The following is a 19,603-nucleotide window of genomic DNA, read 5'->3' as shown; positions in this document are numbered from 1 at the left end:
CAGGTATACAGGGTTTCCAGAAGCATAGAATGTCCCTGTATATGTTGCCATATAGTCTATCTGGACAAGCAACAGTGGAGAAGTGCACAAATGTGGTTTGGGGGTCAAATCATGAGTAGGCATATGTCCCATACCAAGAAATTTGAAGCTGCCTTGTGGGTATAAAGAAGCAAGGGACTATAGGTAAGTTTGGGGGTCTTACAAAGAAAATACTAGCAATATTACAGCCTGTGATTTTAGAGTATTAGAGAGAGCATGAAGCCAGAGTTACAGCAACGGTTCAAATGGCAATGAAACCCTTGGTGGTAATTGTAGCATGTCAGAAGGCCTTAGGAGATGTTTTATAGGAAGAATCCATGATTTTGTGCCCAACAAAGATATGGAGAAGGAGTAACCCACAGAACAGTCGGAGGTAGGACAATGATGTCATTGAAGAGGAAATGTGGCGGAAAACGTATCTGGGGTAAGGGTAGGTGATAGCAGGTGGTTAAGATTGATTTATAATTGGGGCATTCAGGCAGAGGTATTCAGTATGCCAATATGAAGACATGGCACGTGCTCACTCACATATGGCTACATATCCATACTATGTTTGCAAATTCACCTACTTACTACAGCGTACCAGTGATTCTCAAATCTGTACTTACCGAGTGTTTGGAGGTATTCATACACACATCTAAAAGATAAAAAATTCGAATCACCTAGAATGGGTGATTCTGAGCTGAGGTCAAATACGATGGCATTGTGCCTTCTGTTTTAGTTCTTACACAGTAAATAGTTACTCTTTTTGCAGTCTGCTTCATGCCATGTAGTCATAACTTTTTTGTGCTTTTGTTAGCGACTTTGCTGTTTAAAATGGCCTCAAGGGATGTGGTGGAGTATTACCTGCTACTCCTTACTGAGGAAAACTCTGACAGGGCTTATGAGGAAACACATGGACTGTGTAACATTTGCTCAGTCACGTGGTAGGCTCTGGCTGTGGGTTTGGTGGGTTCGGATGTGTGAACTAACACATCCTCAGACAGATACACACATAAGATCAGCAGCTCGTAGGAAACTAACCCTCTTCCCATTTCACAGGAGCAGTGATTTGGTATTTGTATCATAATAACAAGAGGTAGCCAAGTAGAAACATAAAATGTACCCTTTAAATAAATTATCTTCACATTAGTCCTAGCTTACACTCAAGACTATGCCCATGGGCTGGTGAGATGGCTCAGTGGTTAAGAGCACTGACCGCTCTTCTGGAGGTCATGAGTTCAAATCCCAGCAACCACATGGTGGCTCACAACCATCCATAATAAGATCTGATGCCCTCTCATGGCGTGTTTGAAGATAGCTCCAGTGTACTTACATTAAATAAATAAATAAATAAATAAATAAATAAATAAATAAATAAAATATCCTTGAGGCCAGAGTGAGTGGGGCCAGAGCGAGTGGAAAAAAAAATAGACTATGTCCATAAGAAATGTGTGATTCATTTCTAATAATTTACAGTTTCACCCCATGTGAACAGTTTCATATGACCCGAGTCAGGAGGAGACTCTTCATATAATAGAACACTGAAGAAATGCAGGTGATATTGACTGGCAGCATCCACAGCAGAGCAAGCCATCAGTGTCATACTGGTGGACTGCCACTTTCTTTTTATGCTTGGCATTCTTTTAGCACGCTTGATACTAGCATTCCCCATTCCCTTACTGAGGTTTATTTTATAGTGGTATTTATGTGTAAGGAGATTCCATAATTGAGAACTAGGATGAAAGCATTCATGTTTCAATATTCGTGAATGCAGTAGCTCAAAAGGATTTTTAACCTCTCATTCAATGATTTTTGTTCACTATGAGTCAAAGTGTTTTTAAATGCAAGATGAGAATTGCCCATTTCTTCTGATATACACTGAAAGTTTCAGTTTTATATCTTTTTTTTTCTTTCTGCAAAGCTGAAAAAAATTGGCATCTGCAGTGTGAAAAGAAGACAAAAACCCACCTGAGTTTTATAATTTAAAATGATCCTGTAGCTATTAGTATTTGTGTTTCTTTAAAATTGTGTTTAAAGTTTATGACATTTATTGGAGGTTGGGCAGCTTCGCAGCACATATATGTAGGTCAGTGGACCACTTGGAACTGGTTCTCTCCTTCCACTGTGGGAGTCCCTTATGCCTAACTCAGTTAATTGCGCATCTTTACCTGCCTGAGGTGCACGTTTGCCTGCTGAGTCATCTCTCTGGCCCAGTGTGGTGGCTAGTTTTATGTCAGCTCGACACAGCTAGAGTCATTTGGGGAGAGGCAACTCTCAGTTGAAGAAATGACCTCTATAAGATCAGGATATAGGCAAACCGGTGGGGCGTTTTTTAAAGTAGTTTTTGATAGGGGAGGGCACAGTCCTTTGTGGGTGGTCACCCCCATCAGAACCCATGCAGCTAGGTTCATAGAAGAATTCAAAATGATCAAGCCATAATGAGCAAGCCAGTAAGCACCATTTCTCCAGCATTCCCCCAGGCTTCTGCATCAGCTTCTTCCTCTAGGTTCCTACCTTGAGTTCCTGCTCATCCTAATACAAGTTGTAGGCTGAAATAAACCTTCTCCTCCTCAAGTTGTTTTTGGTCATGGTATTTTTATAACAGCATTAAAAACCTAACCATGATATCCACCATCTGTTTCCTAATCCCCTTTATCCTTCATATAGAGGATATGAACTGGGTACCTTATTAAGCTATGTGTAAAATAAAAACCAGAAAGAGATCTACATTTAGAGAAGCTTCAACTTATTTCTTGTCTGATTTTAGGCCATGGTAAATAGTATCTTTTCACTGCAGGCAGTAAACTTTCTGTGAAAGCATTTATTTCTTCTCCTAATTTTTGATAAATGGCCTTAATCTTTACCTTTTATGGCTAATGTTCTATAGGTCTAGTCTTCTATACTCTGGGTAGTGGATTAATGTAAACTATTTGTGGTTAAGGCTCCTAGTAAACCTATAATTAAGCTTTCCATATTTTTGCTATTTGCTGCTGTTTTCAAGTATCTAACTTCATCATACTAAGATTATTAGGGGTGGATCAGTGGGAAAGGGTACTTGCAGGGCGAAGACGGCTCCCTGTGTCTGACATACACGGGCTAGGAGAGACTGAACATGCAGGTACGAGCTGGGTTGTTCAGAAGTTTACAGGTTATGCTTCAGGGCCTACTCTGGAAGAGAACTTGGGCTTGTTCTCTATGTGTGACTGGTTATCATTGAAGGTTTTGACGTGTGTTAGTGTTTGATATAAGAAAACAATTCATCTAAAAATACTGATTTTTCACAGCTGCATGGTACATTCAGGATGAGATGGGCAAATGTGGGTTACTGGTCAGTATGTTTGATAACACTTTGAATAGCATGTGATTGCTTAGTACTGTGTACTAGATATTGAGTAAATGTTTTCAATTTACCAACATTATTTTCACCTGGAAACATTTTATTTTCAGATTTTGTTTCCTAAGTTTAATGAGGACTGTTTTTTAGTTCATATAATTTCTTAAGCACCTAGTATGAACTTGTAGACACTGTCAAATACTTAATTCTTTTTATTCTTAAAACAATTCTATAAGTAAGGTGTTTTTTTTCTATTTTGTATTTGCATAACCTGCAGATAAGATTTAATTTGTATAATTTTTCATATATTTATATAGCTATATAACTTTTTTCCGTTAACTACTGATAATCTATATGTTTAGACTGTCCTTAATCACATACCCACCAAATCACATTAGACCCTTTTAATTTGTTCAGCTGTGGAAGGTACTTTGTTCCCAAAGCTGTGATTTATGCCAAATTCTATGTGGTCATGCCCTGACTTAGTACAGGCACTTGGGTGTTTCTGTCTTGAATGCAACAAGGCTTTCTGTAGTTCTCTTCACCTTTCCTTGTTAGTTTCTTCATTATTTAATTAGCAATTTGTATTACATGTTTCCAAGGTTGCTTGAGGACTCCCAAATTCTACACCTTAAGTTCCATAAGCTTACCTGGAATCTACTAGAATGTTTTAGAGATACACAACGTACACAACTGGGGTTTCATGACTCAGAATTATGTGAAATTTGGTTTATGTTTGTGCGTTTTAGAATATGTGGTTCATAGCTATTCTTCTGGCCCGGCCCCATCCCTGATATCTCCTGGTTCCAAAAACTTCAACATTCACTCTGTTTCTGTAAGTTGAGAAGTTTAGCCTTGGAAGGATTTTTGTAAAAATCTACAATTTATTACATGTAATCTCTGGGTGCTTAAGTCACCTTTAGCAAAGGTACACTATTCTTTGAATGTACCTTTTAAAGTAAAGAACAATTTTTATTTATGTTAAAGGAAAGGATTACTTCCTGTTTACTTAGCCTATATCATTTTGTTTCTTTGTTTGTTTTATTAACCAACTAAAATACCTATTGGCAGTTTTACTGCTTTAAAAACAGGACTAGTCAGGCATCTTTAATCTCACATTCTTTAATCTCAGCATTCAGGAAGCAAAGACAAGCTTGTCTTTGAGTTTGAGGCCAACCTCGTTTACAAGGGAAGTTCCAGGTTATCCAAGGTTACATAGTAAGAGCCTGTTTCAAAAACAAATGAATAAACGAACCAAAACCAAGTTCATGATAAAGCGCTTGCACAGTGTGTCCCGAGTTTGATCCTTGTCTCCAAAAACCAGAACCAACCAGAGTAGCCAATGTCTCTCAAATAGAGGAAGCAAAGGTTTGATTCTGCCTATAATAAGTTAAAGAAAAGTAATTCAACCGTCTTTCACACACACACACACACACACACACACACACACACACACACACACACATATTTCTCAGTTCATCTTCCTGTAGGAAAAGGTCTGTTGGTTTAAAAAAGAGTTGGCAGGAAAGAGTTAGGGCCACTTAAATAAGTTATTTTCTTTCTATAATGTATTTTTCTTCCAGTCTTGAATCACTTTTTATCAGTTTTCTGCTTTATCCTAACGTGAAATCTTCTAATTTTGAGCCTTGCCCTAGTAGCATGGAAAGGACAAAGATAAAGAGCCATGCCCTTTTCACAGTGTTTCAGGAGACCTGTGAATAGGAAAGACAGGATAATGAAAGGTCTCGATAAGGTCTTCACTTTATGACGAGAGTTTTGTAAGGTTTGGCAAATTGCTTAAAGTCAAAAACTCTTAGTCACAATGGGTTTCAGACAGATGTGTGGACTGGGAGCCACGTGTGCCTTCTGTTATGTCACAGAGCTCTTCAATCTATTCACGTTTGCTGTTCAGCTACTGATTATTGAAGGTGAGGACCAGGACCAAGATAGAAAGATAGGACATTTTATTTAAGGAAGCTTTCTTTGGAGTTACAAGGAGAGAAAAAAAACACCACCCTCTATTCTCAGAAAGTTTAAAAGGCTAGAGAGGCAAGCCAATGCACAAGTGCCTGACTCCGTTGTGCCATTTGACATGGGCTAGCATGTTCACGTCATACTAGCCAAGCGACATATTTGATATTAGTCTTTATCTTTAAGGTAGAAAAATAAAGTAAAATATCCTAGATCACATAGTTAATTTGTAATAAAGACAAAATTAAACCTCTGGGAAAGATTAGACAGGTTACATCATGCTTGTTGCATCACATGAGCCAAGTTGAGGCAGTCGAGTCTGAGCATCTCCATATGGCCTTTAGTATTTGTGACTTGTAAACATTCTTAACTGTTAGTAATTGCGTTGTGTCACTATATAATACCTACATCATCTTAATATGACCTTCTTTGTAACAAGCTATAGCTATAGTTTGTGAAGCTTTCTGATCTTATGGTGAAAAGATGTTGATAGCAAGCATGGATAGCAGCTGTGACAGATACGGCTGGAGGTGACGGGAAGGGCAGTGAGACAGGAAGCAGGTCTGGATCTTTTCGGTTCCTGTATCCCTACTCCCTGTGTGCTGTACACATCCTTTACTTTCTGATTCACTTCTGTATCATGGGGTTGCTAATCTCATATGAAACTAGCCATATCTTTCCCTGTTTCAGAAGTAAGTAACAATGACTTCTTAAAGACAAGATACCTTTAGAGATCCCTTCATCGAATCTTCCCGTATGACAGATAAGGGAACAGTTCACATTTGTATAGCACACTGAAGAGTTCTGAGTTCTCTCGCATGTGTTAACCTCTTGCAAACATCCTCATGCTCTGCTGGGTTAAATGTTGTCACTGTCATTGTACCCATGACCAAAGTGGCTTAGGGTTACGTAACTGGGCCTAGACTAAGTGACTTAGTACCTGTTTTAAGTTTCACAGTCTTTCTTGCTTTAAGAGGATAAACTACATTTCCCAGATGACTAAGGATGTTGAACATTTCTTTAGGTGCTTCCGGGCCATTCAAGATTCTTCAGTTGAAAATTCTTTGTTTAGCTCTGTACCCCATTTTTAAAAAATATGGTTATTTGATTCTCTGGAGTGTTAACTTCTTGAGTTCTTTGTATATTTTGGATATGTGTGTGTTTGTGAGAGGAGGGGGAAGGGAGGGAGGGAGGGAGGGAGGGAGGGAGGGAGAGAGAGAGACTAATATTGCTGTAGAGAATAGTAAATTAATTGTGTGACTTTGGTAACTTTCTGTAAGCAATACTGTGTTCAGGAAAGGACATTTTCTTTAAAATAATATGTCAGCTTTCTATTTGACCAGAAAATATGTACAAGTTTTTTTTTTTTTTAAAAAAAAAAAAAACTATTGTTATATGGTACCTGAAACTAGAAAATGAAAAGGCCTCTTCAGTTGAGTTGATTTTTAGTTTTTAATTGTTTCTGGAAGCTTCAAACACCTGACAGTTTTATTGTATTTCTACTTTAATCTGCTTGTATCTTCCTTTACCAGATGACAGGTTTAGGAGCTACTGTAAGTTTCTCATTGGCCAGGTGTGGCTCAGTGGTCAGAAAGTAGTTGTGATGATTAGCTGAAGGGTTCGAGTTTCTAAAAACGACTGCACTTCTTCCTGTGATATGTGCAATTCTTTGGTTTGACTTTTAGATTAAAGAGTTCTTGATCAGAGTTCTTGATCTAGGTTAGCCACAAGCCAACCAGGCTTCCAGACATCTCTTCATTCAGATTAAAACATTTCTTTAAAAGCTAGCATTCTTTGACAGCTAGTACTTGCCTTTAATCCAAGCACTCTGGAGGTTGAAGACACCAGAGTTGAAGGCCAACTCGGACAACATAAGTAGTTCCAGGCTAATTTGAATTATACAGTTAACCCTGTCTCAAAAAATTCCTTTGTGTATATCTATAGTCATCTAATTAATTAAATAATAATTATTATACCTATATAATTACAATAATTATTATCATCATTACTTTATTTTTGGTTTGAGACAGCATCTCAATATGCAGCCCTCGCTTGCACGGAACTTACTCTGTAGCCCAAGCTGGCCTTGAACTCACAGCGATCCACCTTCCTCTGTCTCCCAAGTCCTAGAATTAAAGATGTGTGCCACCACTCTTGGGAGCCTTTTAATTTAGAAGACATAGTTTTAATTTATAAAGGTTTTTGCTTTTAAAATATTTTTATAAATCCTTTTTCCATTGATAAATCTAATAGCATTAATACAGATTTATATATCTCTGTGTAAAATGACTACAGTTCTTAGTGAACATCTGGAACTCTTTATTCCTTATTTCTAAATGTATGTGTGCATCTATGTGTGTGTGTGCATGTATGTGTGTGTGTGCTTGTGTGCATGCATGTCTGTGTACAAGTTTGTGCTTGCATATGGAAGCTGGAAGACAGCTTTGGGTTCTATCCTCAGGAGTACTGCCCACCTCTGAGGCTGCCTTTCTCACTGGCTGCAGCTCCTCAGGCTAGACTAGATGACCAGGGATCCCCAAGGATTGACCTTTCTGTGCCTTCTCAATATCGGGAGCATAAGCACATGCCACCCTGCTCCACATTTTCATGTGGGCTCAGAGGAGCAAAGCGAGGTCCTTGCAGAAGCAGGGCTTTGCTATGGCAGCCATTTCCTCAACCTCATTTAGGTCTTTGTTGATGTCACTCCTTTTCAGTAAATCTAGGACGGCAGTGAAGGGATTATCAGATGCTGGTTTCTGTGTGTATGCATGTTTTAGTATGATTGATCTAAGCACCCAGGCAACCAAGTGTCTGAATTTTAGCCTCCTTTTTGAACAGAATATTATAGATTTAACACGGTACTGGAGTGGGAAGAGCAGAGGAAACTCGGAGTGAGTTTGTGTTATGAACATGGGCATGGCCATTTTGCAAACCCTAGACTCAGACTCTTGGGAAGATGGCAGAGTGCCCCCGCTCCCCACCCCACCCCCAGGGGTGAGACTCAGAGGAGTGGCAACGTGTTCCTCTGGAACATGTGCAAATGTGAACAGTGAGTGTGGAAAATGTCCATGTAGCTTTCTTTCTCCTTCCAGACACTTACAACTGAAGACTGCTCTCACACAGAGATTGCTGCTGAGATGGGCCAACCTCGTCTCCTTGTTCGGCTCTGTATACTACTCCTGCTTCCTTGTGTATCTGTATGCAGTAACCCTACTTCCATTGTGCAGCTGGAGGTAGTAAATAAACTGAGTGTCCAGGGTGCTGTGGTGTCTCCACCAGAGAGCCCAGTCCCCTCGCTGTCTGGTCAGGTCTATCCCTGAAGCCATGCCAGGATATGCAGTGGAAGTTATAGAAAGATCGTCTTACTTGGCTTTCCTCTTTCAGATACACTTAACAGTTAAGGCATTTAGTATTACTCAGGGGGTCATTAATATCTTATTATGCTTGCAAGAATTCAAAGAGTTCAGTCCTATTTTCAGGAATAGAAAGATAGGCAATGAACAAGAATTGCAGGATCTCTTGACCTATATTTCATAGCTCATTTTATAAATAGTTGCTCTGTTACTTGAATTTATCAGAGAAAAAAGTATCAAGTAAGTATAAATATTCAAAATACTAATTCAATATTTGGGTACCATCTATGCCACATTTTTTTTATTTCTCAATGTGAAATTAGATTATTTTCACAGATACATAAAGATTATTCTGCTGCATACAATTGAAAGTTATTGAAATAGATAATCATTTGCTCTTGGGCCTTTAAAAAATGAAAAATATAGCTCCAACTCCAAATATAAACAAACAAAATCCCCAGAGGCTATTAACTGCAGTCTGTTTTTCCTGCATATGAATAAATTTGCATTGAAATTATATAAATTATCTTTCCAGCTTTGCTTGTCTTTATACATAGCCAGAACATTTTGATTCAAGATTTGGTATTCTGAAATGGGGCTGTCCTGCAGATATACAAGAACCATGAAAGACTATTAAAAAGATCAGGGAGTCCAAATCCCTAGTTTTATTAGGATTCATTCATGTCATAGATTCCATTAGCTTGAACAAATATATAATGACACATTCTAATGTGTGCTTTATTATAATGTCAGATAGAAGACTTCCATGACCTGAGATCTTGAGTGTCCTGTTTAGTCATCCCTGTGTTCTCTCCAGTTGTTTTGGTTTTGTTTCCATAGTTACATAGTTATGTAGTTGGATTCAAACAGTGCGCAGTCAGTTCAGTTTGACTTGTTTTTACCTATTATAGGTAAAGATACTATGACTTTCTTTTTTAGCAAAAGATTCTTGTTGGGCTGTAGAGGTACACGCCTTTAATCCCAGCACCAAGGATGCAGAGGCAGGTGGATCTGAGTTCGAGGTCAGCCAGGACTACACAGGGAAACCCTGTCTTCAAAAACCAAAGTGTTGGGGTGGGGGCCAGGGGTATAGAAAGATTTTTACTTGTAGATAATGTAAGTAAACCTTATAAAAGAATTCACAAATTAGGAAGTTACAGACATAATGCATACAGGCCCATTAACACTATTCCCTTTATTAGTCACACCTTATTTGACCTATACCGTATCATAGGCAAGAAACTACTATTGGTGTAAATGAGTATGTAGTTCGGTGGCATTTCATCACACCCAGATTCCTGTAGCCGACACTGCAGCCATGCTGAAGACCTGTTCTATTGCTATCATGTTATCTCTTTATGTAGCGGTGCCCCTTGCCCTTGTCTGTGGGGGACGCTTCGCAGACCTCCAGTGAATAGCTGAAAGCAAGGCACTTACCAAACTGTAAATAAACCATCTTCTGTCCATACTGCAGATCTTAGTAACTCAGGATGGAACACTTCTTCTTTGTTAAATTGAGGACTTTCACCATTTCACTTGAAGTTCCCTTATGGCTTCTCTCTGAAATGTTAGCCTCATTATTGTTAATGAATTCTCTTTCATCCTTTGCTTCAGTACTGACTCCTGTCTTTTGTTCAGTCTGGAAACAGATTTATTAGTGTCATTAATACTTGCTCAAAAACCAGTCTTTAGTTTCATGGATTTTTGTCTGGTTTAGCTGGCTATTTTATTTGTTTATTTTCTGTTATTATCCACTTACTTTGATTTAATATGCTCTCTCCTCTCCCATAGAATCTTAGACAATTGCTTTTAGGCCTTTAACCCCTTAATAAAATTAGAAGAAACTATAAATGTGTTCATTCTTTTGAGAAGTATCTCACGGATTTTGTTTTTAGATTTTTCACTTTTATTTGACTCAAATTATTTTATAATTTCCTATGATTTTCTCATTTACTGTATAGATGATTTTGGAAGTATATTGCTTGATTTCTTAATGTTTGGGGGTTTATAGAGTCTCTTTTGCTGTTTTCTGACTTGATTGCGTGTAGTTTCCGTTCCTTCCATTTGTACAGCTTTATTCTTGTTTAGCCAGTGGTCTGTTCTGAGAAATGCCCTGGCCATCCTAAAGTCACTGTGCTGCTGCTGCGAGTCAGTGTTCAGGGATGCCCAGCTTGCCTCACATCTCCCTCCTGTGCATTTGGAATACTTGTTCTTGTAGTTCATGGGGAATGTGGTGTCTTCAGCTGTACTGGAGTCTGTCCATGGTTTTCCGACAGCTTTTGCTCATTTTGTATCTCTGGTGTTGTAGGCGTGCATACTTAGGATTTCCCCACTTTTAAAATAAATTCTCTTGTAGACTCTAAAATGCCCTTCAATTTCTGACAATAAGTGATTGTCTTCTACAATATTTGATACAAATGGGTCTATTCCATATTAACATTGAAGGGTATTTGTCTTTCTAATTTAAACCTGTTGCCTTATTTTGTGTGTGTGGGGGGGGCAGGGCGATAACATATATTTGGATCTTAAACTTTTTATATGTCTTATTTATTTACTTGGGGATTTTGTTGCTGTTTTGTTTGGAGACATGATCTTGCTGTGTAGCCCAGGCAAGCCGCAAACTCAAAAATTGACTTCCCATTCTTCTTACATGGATCATCCTGACCCACTTATCTGCCTTTAGATTGACTATTTAGAGCAGGAAATGCAAGCCGTGGGAGAGAGCACTTGCCTAGCATGTGCGAGGCTTTGGATTTAGTCCTAGCTCTATAAAAAGTAATGAATGGAAGATAATTTATATTTACTCTATTAGTGGGATTTGAATTGAATCCGGACCCTCACTAGTTTGTTTGCTGTTAATCATCCCTTCAAAATAACCCTGCTTGTAAATTCCACTTACCTCCTCTCCTGGTTCGTTTGGGCCCCGTTATTTTATTTTCCCTTCTAGTTACTTGGCTCTTGTCTAGTTCTTGTCTATGAATACGGTACGTCTCCTTCCTTACAACGGCATCGCATTGCTCCTCATAAGATGCTGTTTTTCCAAGGTTGTTTTTTTTTTGCTATGTAAGTTTTTGGGTTTCCATGTGTGTGTGTATGCATGTATGTATTTATGTATATGCACTGTGGTATACTTGTTAAGGTCAAAGGACAACTTTGTGAAGTAACTTTATAGAGTCCTCTATCATGTAAGTCCCGGTCATCAAACTCATCAAGCTTGGTGGCAAGGGCCTTCACTCCCTAAGCCGTCTCTCTGCTCTGCCCTTAAAATTTTTTTCCTCCCCTCCTTCTCCCTGCGCTTCCCTTTGGGTAAATTTTGTTGCTCTGTCTGTAAGTTCACTAATGTCTCTTATCTTCAGAATATAAACTATTCCTTGTCCGTCCCATGCAATTTCCTCTTAAATCTTAAATTTTTACTTACAGGTTTTGTTTTGAAAATCCTCAAATTCACTTACATTCACCATATTCCTGTTTTCATTCGTATTCTGGACAAGAACAGGGTTAATCACTTTATATCTTGTTGCCTGCTAATTGTCTCATTTCTTAGTGTCTCCAGATTGCCATTTTTCTGGTTATGAATCACAGTTTCACTGCCTCTTAAAATATCCAGTAGTTTGATTAAATGACAAATAGGTGTGAACTTTATATTACTAGGTTTTAAATTTTGTTTCTTTAAAGAACATTAGACTTTCCCTAAAAGACAACTTGCTAATTGCAGACTAGTTGCTTCCTTTCTAGACTTTCTAAGCTCACATGACTTCCGTACACCTCTGGAGTAGTCTTCTCCATCCACCCCCCAAGGCTGCTTTTGCCTGTGTCTGTGATGTGGCCCATCTGTGGCCCTCCTGGTTGTTTTGTATAGTCAATAAGGTTTTCTCTTCATGCTAGAGAGACTTTGTTAATTTTCTGCCCAGTTTCAGCTTTGAGAATCATTGATGTTTTTTTATTCCTTGGTAACTTCATTCCCTTGGACTCTCATCCTTTCGGGAAGCACTCCCGTTGTGTACAAGTGTTCATGTAGCTGACACTCAGGAACCTGGCTCCCATTCTAGGAGCCCATTTGTCCTCTCAGCAGCTCTGCTAGGTGACCTCCAGCCACACTGGCCCCCTCACGTGTTCTGCTCAAGTCGACAGGATTGCAAGGCTCTGTTTGGTTCTTCCTCACTGCGCTGCAGTGGAAGCCGCTCTGTTTCTTCTTTCTCTGCAGTCCTGGTCCCCACGCCTGAGTCTGAAATGATCTCTTCCTGTTTTCTTTACCATGTGGTGCTTGTTTGCAGTGGGAGGATCATTCTGGACATTGTTTATTCCCTCGTGGTCAAAAACAGATGTGGAATCATTCTAGAACGAGTTATAACACCTTTGCAAAATTCCAAAGCTTTCAGATCCCAAAGCTATTTTTTACTAACAATTGTGATGAATAATCTTGTTTCTACTATGGAAAATATTATTTATATTTCAACTCAAAGAGCCCATTACAACCTTAAATCAGAACTGGTCAGAAGAAAATGATGTATGATGCCTAACAAATTTTATAAATCAATAAAGTTTTCTTGAGTATAAAACTGACTTCATATTATTGGCTAACTTTAAATATAAAAATACTATTTAATGTTTCCTTAGAAGTATAAAAGAATAAAGGGACAGTGGGTAAGGACTAAAATAAACTATTTGATCTAGAGTTTATGTAATTTTTTCACATAATATGTTTTGATTATGTTTCCTCCCTCCTCCCACACTTCCCCCACCTCCCTACCCACCCTATCTTCTCTCTATTTCTATGTCTCTGTCTCTTACTCTCTTGCTCTAGCCAAAGAACAAAAATAAAGAAAAAACAAACAAAAAATGCCCACCAAAAAAAACTCCATGAAGGGCATTAGCATTTTAAAACATATTTCCTCTTACATTAGAGGATAGTGATACTGAACTGAACTTGTCAGGAATAGGCAAACAGTAATTATAAAGGGAGACTTTTCAGGCAGTTAACTTACTATGCTCTGATCACTACTCACCGTGTCCGTATATAGTTCAAAAGCAACCGTAGATGATACATAAACAAAGGAACTGGCTGTGTTCTTAGGAAACCTTATTTATAGATAATGATCTTTAAATCTCATATAATTTTTATGCTCAAAATACTCTCCTTTTGATTTTTTTCAATTGTTTTAAAATATAAAAACTATTTTTAGCTTGTAGACTATAAATAAACAGGTGGCAAGTTTGGTTTGGCTCCTAGCTTATGGCTTTTACTATGCCTGCTCTGTCTAACTAAAGTTTCCAGTGAGATGTTAGATCCCCAGGAGATTGATGCATTGTATTTTAGTTGTGATTTTTTTTACTTAAAACTCTTCCCTATTATTAAGTTTAATAGTAAAGTAAACATGTTTGGGCCTATAGGACTTTTGAGAGAGACTGTAGTACCGAAGGTTACATCAGAAGCTGGACACCATGGCATGTGTCTCAGCTACTCAAGTTGAGCTGTGGAGTTTGATATAAACCTGAGCAGCGTAGTGAGTCAGTCAGTGTCTGTCTTGCCCTCTTTCTCACTGTCTCTTGTCCCTGTCTGTAGCTGTCTTTTGCCACTTTGTGGGTTCTTCTTTTCCACCCTCCTTTTACCCTTATTCCATCCTTTCAAGCCCTTAACACTAGATAGGAGAGAAAGAGATCCCTGAATCTAATTTCTTTCTTTTGTTTCTTCTTCAACTATGACTACCTCCAAACAGGAACCAAACCAAATGACCAGCAGTGACCACCCTGGGGCCCTAACCTTTATTTACCCTCTGAAAAGTACCCAGAATTCCAAATGCCACCTAATTGCAGAAACTATCTGCAATTATTTGCAATATTAATATTGCAAAACCATGCCTCTGCTAGAGCACAAGGCAAATCATAGTCAGCTTCTAGGGACACTGAAGCAGCCTCACATCTCACACAATATTCTTACAATATTTCTGTGTTTTTTTAAAGAAACCAAAATACTCACAACATCTGTCTCTGTCTCTGACACACACACACTCTTTCTCGCTTTCTCTTTCTCTCTCTCTCTCTCTCTCATTCACACACATGTGTGCACACATGCACGTGCATGCAGCCCAGACAAAAACATTACGCCAGAGCGTCCTCAGCTAGGGAATGGGCAGTGACAGCTAGTCCGTCTTGTCAGCAGCTTGCCCCCTGTCTCCGTCCTCTGTGCTGAGTCTCAGCATCCCTGGTACTACTGTTCTGAAACGAGCACTTACACTTCCTCCACATTTAGTTGTCATATCAGTTACTTTTATCATTGCAGTGACAAGATGCGTAATGAAAGCTACCTAATGAAGCTTTGTCTTACTTTGTCTCATTTCTGAGTGTGTAACCCACTGTGGCAGGAAGGCGTGGTGGCAGAAGTATCTGGCATCCTCTGTTAGGAAGAAGAAGAAAGAGGTGAATTCTGGCGTTCAGTTCACTTTTGTCCAGGGCCCCAGTCCTTAAAGTGATGACACGGACATTAGAGTAGGTCTTCCCACCACCGTTAACCCAGTCTAGAAATTTCCTTACAGGTTTGTCCCCTAGGTGAATCTAGATCTGTCCAGTTGACGTGACAGTCCCTGTTAACCATCACAGTTATTTTGTGATCAAGTTGACCTTGTTTTAATGAACAAAAAGTTCTCTGTCATATAAGATTTTAAACGTCATATTAATTCCACTTACAAGATTCTGGATTTTCTACTCCTAGTTTTCAATCCTAGCCAAAGCTGCTTTCACCGCTGCTCTTCGGAATGCCTTTCACATATCTCAGTTGGTCCATAGAAGAGAAAATATATTTGAAAGTCTTGGCTGTCCTGAACTCACTAGCTTTGTAGACCAGGCTAGCCTCAAACTAAGAGATCTGCTTGCCTCTGCCTTTGCCTCTCGAGTGCTGGGATTAAAGGTGTGTGCCACCACCACCTGGTTTTCAGTATGTTTCAAACAGAGTTAGTTCTTGTCTTTAACACTGACTTTAACCATAGCAAGTTCTAAATATATAGTTTATTTATATGTGGTTGGCTGAAAGATGAGTAAGTAAAAAGAATCTGTTGCATAATTTTTGCCGATATCTAATATGCTAACATATAAATTATCAAACAGTACAATGTAAATAACTGTACACCGAATACTTATTCTTCAGTCATTTTAGAAATGAATATATATATGTATATGTGTGTGATATATGCTTATATATCACACACATACACACACTTTCACAAACAAGTTATAAAAGTAATTTATTTCCTGGATGATTTAAGAGTAACTTACTAATTTTGTGACCCACTACCTCTGAATCTATGGTTCCTGGTCCCTTTGGCAAATTTCTATCTCCAGAACTACTTATATTATAATTCATAACAGTAGCAAAATTTGGTTGGGGGGGGTCACCACAACATGTGGAACTATATTAGAGGGTGTCAGCCTTTGGAAGGTTGAGAAGCACTGCTTTAGGGTGTATTTTCTAAAAAGGTGTTATCACACAATTACACAATAAAAATGTCAATTCTACATTTGTAGATTGCTCCTGTACAACTCTCTACAAGCTCTGGAGTTCGGTGCTGTAAATCCCCGGAAAGCATGGAGCCTCAAATCTACATATATACTCCTTGTAAATCATTGGCTGACCCTTAACTTCACATGCAATAGAGGACACTCCTAGGATCCAGTAGAAAACAACGTCTATAGTGGAAGCTGTTGAGTAGATATTTCTGGTCAGATTTGGAGTTTGGGACCTTCGAAGTTAGAGTTGGTTTGATTTATTTGTTTGTTTGTTTGTTTGCGTTTTTAAAAAGCAACAGATTTTCCAATTCAATTCATTCAGAAATGCTCTGCTTTAGTAGTAAATACTATGTCCAAGGCTTTAAGGATTTATCCCAAAATTAAGGGGAAAATTAAACATACCCTCCCTGATAAAACACGGCTTACGTTTCCAGAAGCTCGGGGTATCAGGCAGTGTTTAACTGCACGTTAGCAGAGATGAGCATCATCAGGGAAGGGAGAGTCTGTAGTGAGTGCAGCACACTATATCAGTATTGTGCCAGGTCACCTGTGACGAGACAGATAAATTACCATATGAGAGGGAAAAAATCTAGATGTTGAGGTCAGTAAACAGTAACTTAAAAATCAACTATTTAAGTGTGGTTAAGAAACTTGAAATAGGCCCGTGGAATATCTCAGTTGTTAAAGGAACTTGCTGCCAGGCCTGAAGTCTTGTGTTCAATTCCTGGAACCCATAAAATAGAAAGAAGGAGCAGACTCCTGCACCTTCTTCTTTGACCTCCACATCCAACCTCTCCCATAAAGGTGGAAGGAAAGGAACCAGTCCCATGGAAACGTCCTCTGACTTCTACTACGCAGCTGTATCCTGCAGTCCTTTATTCTGAGCCAGGGTCTCACTGTGTTACCAAGACTGGCTCAGACTCGAGCCTTAAAGTCACTCAGCTTTAAAGAGCTCTCACCTCAGACATCTGTTTTCAGTCAATGTGTTCTTTGAGAATAAAGATAAAACAAATATACATTTGGACAAATGAAAAATTAGGCAGTCCCTCGTCAATATAAGTACACTATTAAAATGCTGAGAATTTTTAAACTAAGAGACAGAAGTATTAGATAGAAAGTTGGTTCTATAAAAGAGATGAAACCTCTCAAGTAATAAAATAAATAAAAGATGGTTGACTGTGGTTTTATACTGTATGTAGTGGTTTAACATGTGATTGCAATATGCAAAGGGATAATTACCGTACATGGGTGATATTTCAAGATTATTTGCTTGTTAATAACTTCAAGTTGTGATAATTTGAGGATGCATATTGTGATCTCTAAGCCATTGAATTAAAGCACTGAAAAATATTTTACTGAAATCAAAGCAGTGAAAGGTAAACAAAACTAAAAAGGGGCAGAAATAGTAGGAATAGGAAAGATTTAAATGCTAAAACATTTTGCACCCAAGCATTTCAGAATTTACATTAAGTATAAACGGTCTAAACTCTCCATTAAGAGTCAAATTTCAGAATATATAAAGACTTAAGGCCATAGCTATGTCATATCTACACTGTAAAGGTTGAATTAAACACAGTTTATAGCACTTTCCTTTTATGTTTTCATTTTATGTCTATTATGCTTGGTCATCTGCAAGTCCAAGAATAAGGTATTCAGCAGAAATAATTTGGGGGAGGGGGTTTACATGCAGGTACCGTAGGGGTAGCTAACACCTGCCCTTGGGAAATTACTTTTTTGTCACTGAGTACTTTTTATACTCAATTTTAAACCTAGAAGTTGCTTAAAGTACATTTTTCTTTTCTAAGGACGTACAGTGGAAAGACGACTAAATAATTCTGTCGCCATTCTTCAAGACGTACATATTTTGGTAATCCTTCCATCCTGCTTAATACTGTGTCACATTAATGTTTAAACACTGTAAAACATTAAGAATACCACAGCTGTGTTCAATTTAGATAGCTTTTGATAGAGCTATGTTCCAAAGCCTCTCTTTTTTTAGAGTGCTTTTTAAATTTTAAAATGTATTGGAAGGTTTAATTTTATACTATGTAAGCATAATCAGAAATCATTTTGTATTTTGGTTGTGAGCCTATCCATTAACGGCTGAGCTATCTCTCAAGCCCCAGGAATCATTTTAGAGTAATAATAGTCATCTTTCACTTTCTCTTCTAGTCACTTTTTTATTGGTGTTGTGCCAAAACCAAACTAGGGGGGTTTGGCCAGTTTAGAACTCTTAAATTGAATGCCCAAGAGTCAGAAGTAGATAAAAAAAATTGGTAATTTTTATAACTACTTTCAGCCTGTTTATAAATATATTTTATGTTTAAATTTCACATTGCTAACTGGCTAATTAAATATTCACTGGCTAATTAAATATTCACATTTGGAGATATCTGGAACAAATATTTTCCATTCAATAGATACCCACATGTTTCTTGTAAAATGAGTCTCCAAGGACAATCAAATGACTTTTTCCAAAATCTTTGACATCAGTATTTTGGTTCTTGAAGATAACTTGTTTTTTGTAAGTATGACAGGGTAGTTCTTAGGTTTCCAAGGTTGCATTTGTCTCCACCTAAATAAGGAGGTTACATCTTAAGTTAATTACATGATTCATAACTGCTGAATGAGGGTAAAATTCATAATATCCAAGGACAAAGAAATAATCCCAGTGTATTTTAAATTACTCTGCCTTTTATCTGACATGTTCTCTCTTCCTCCCTCTCTCTCTCTCTCTCTCTCTCTCTCTCTCTCTCTCTCTCTCTCTCCCTCTCCCTCTCTCCCCTGCAGTAAACATTGGCACCTTCAGAATACAGGAATGAGAGGCAAGGAAGAAAGGACATTCATCATAAGAAGATTTGAATCGCTTTGAAACTGTAAAGGGATGTAGCACCTGCTGCCAGGCTACCTTGGTCACCAGAATGAACGAAGTGCTTCAGCGTTAAATGGTAACCACAATTCTCCTATTATGTCGTTCCACAAACGTTTTAGAGCACTTGAAAGACTCTAAGTTGAACTGTTGATCATACAGCTACTGTGGAAGAACCTGTTAACCTTACAGCCTGATGGTGTTGGGCTTCTTTGGTCCTTACTGGTTGTTTTGAAGAACCGCTGGGTTTTATTCCTCCTGCTTCTCAACAAGAAACGGAAGCTTATTTGAAAAGCAGTGAGGTCTTTACTGTCTGTGGTCTTTACTGTCTGTCCTTCCACCCTTCGGCAAGTATGCTCTCCCTTTCGAAACAGTAAGCTCAGTGCCCTAAGGATTTAGTAGTTCTTTCCATGGACAGTTTTCTTCAGAGTTATATTTTAGTTTCCTTACTTGATATCAGATTTGTTCTTTTATGTTTGAAGTTTTAAGTTAATATTTAGTTTGTTTTTGGGCCTTTTTTACCTTAAAAGAAAAAAAAAGAAGAAGAATTCAGGA

General features: G+C 38.3%; 1 long non-coding RNA gene across 1 annotated transcript in view; it reads left to right on the top strand.

The window, feature by feature from the left end:
- The window catches only part of LOC114626864, a 99,868-nt gene extending 80,747 nt beyond the window's left edge, over positions 1 to 19,121 (top strand). Inside the window, exon 3 of the long non-coding RNA XR_003712305.1 lies at positions 18,970 to 19,121. This is a non-coding gene — a long non-coding RNA (uncharacterized LOC114626864). The remainder of the gene's footprint in view (positions 1 to 18,969) is intronic.
- Positions 19,122 to 19,603: the final 482 nt, after the last annotated feature.

The sequence above is a fragment of the Grammomys surdaster genome, unplaced genomic scaffold (assembly GCF_004785775.1).
Source record: "Grammomys surdaster isolate TR1022 unplaced genomic scaffold, NIH_TR_1.0 241, whole genome shotgun sequence".
NCBI classification, from domain to species: Eukaryota; Metazoa; Chordata; class Mammalia; order Rodentia; family Muridae; genus Grammomys; species Grammomys surdaster.
The sequence above is the reverse complement of the archived record's forward strand: the minus strand, read 5'-3'. Positions and strand labels throughout refer to the sequence as shown.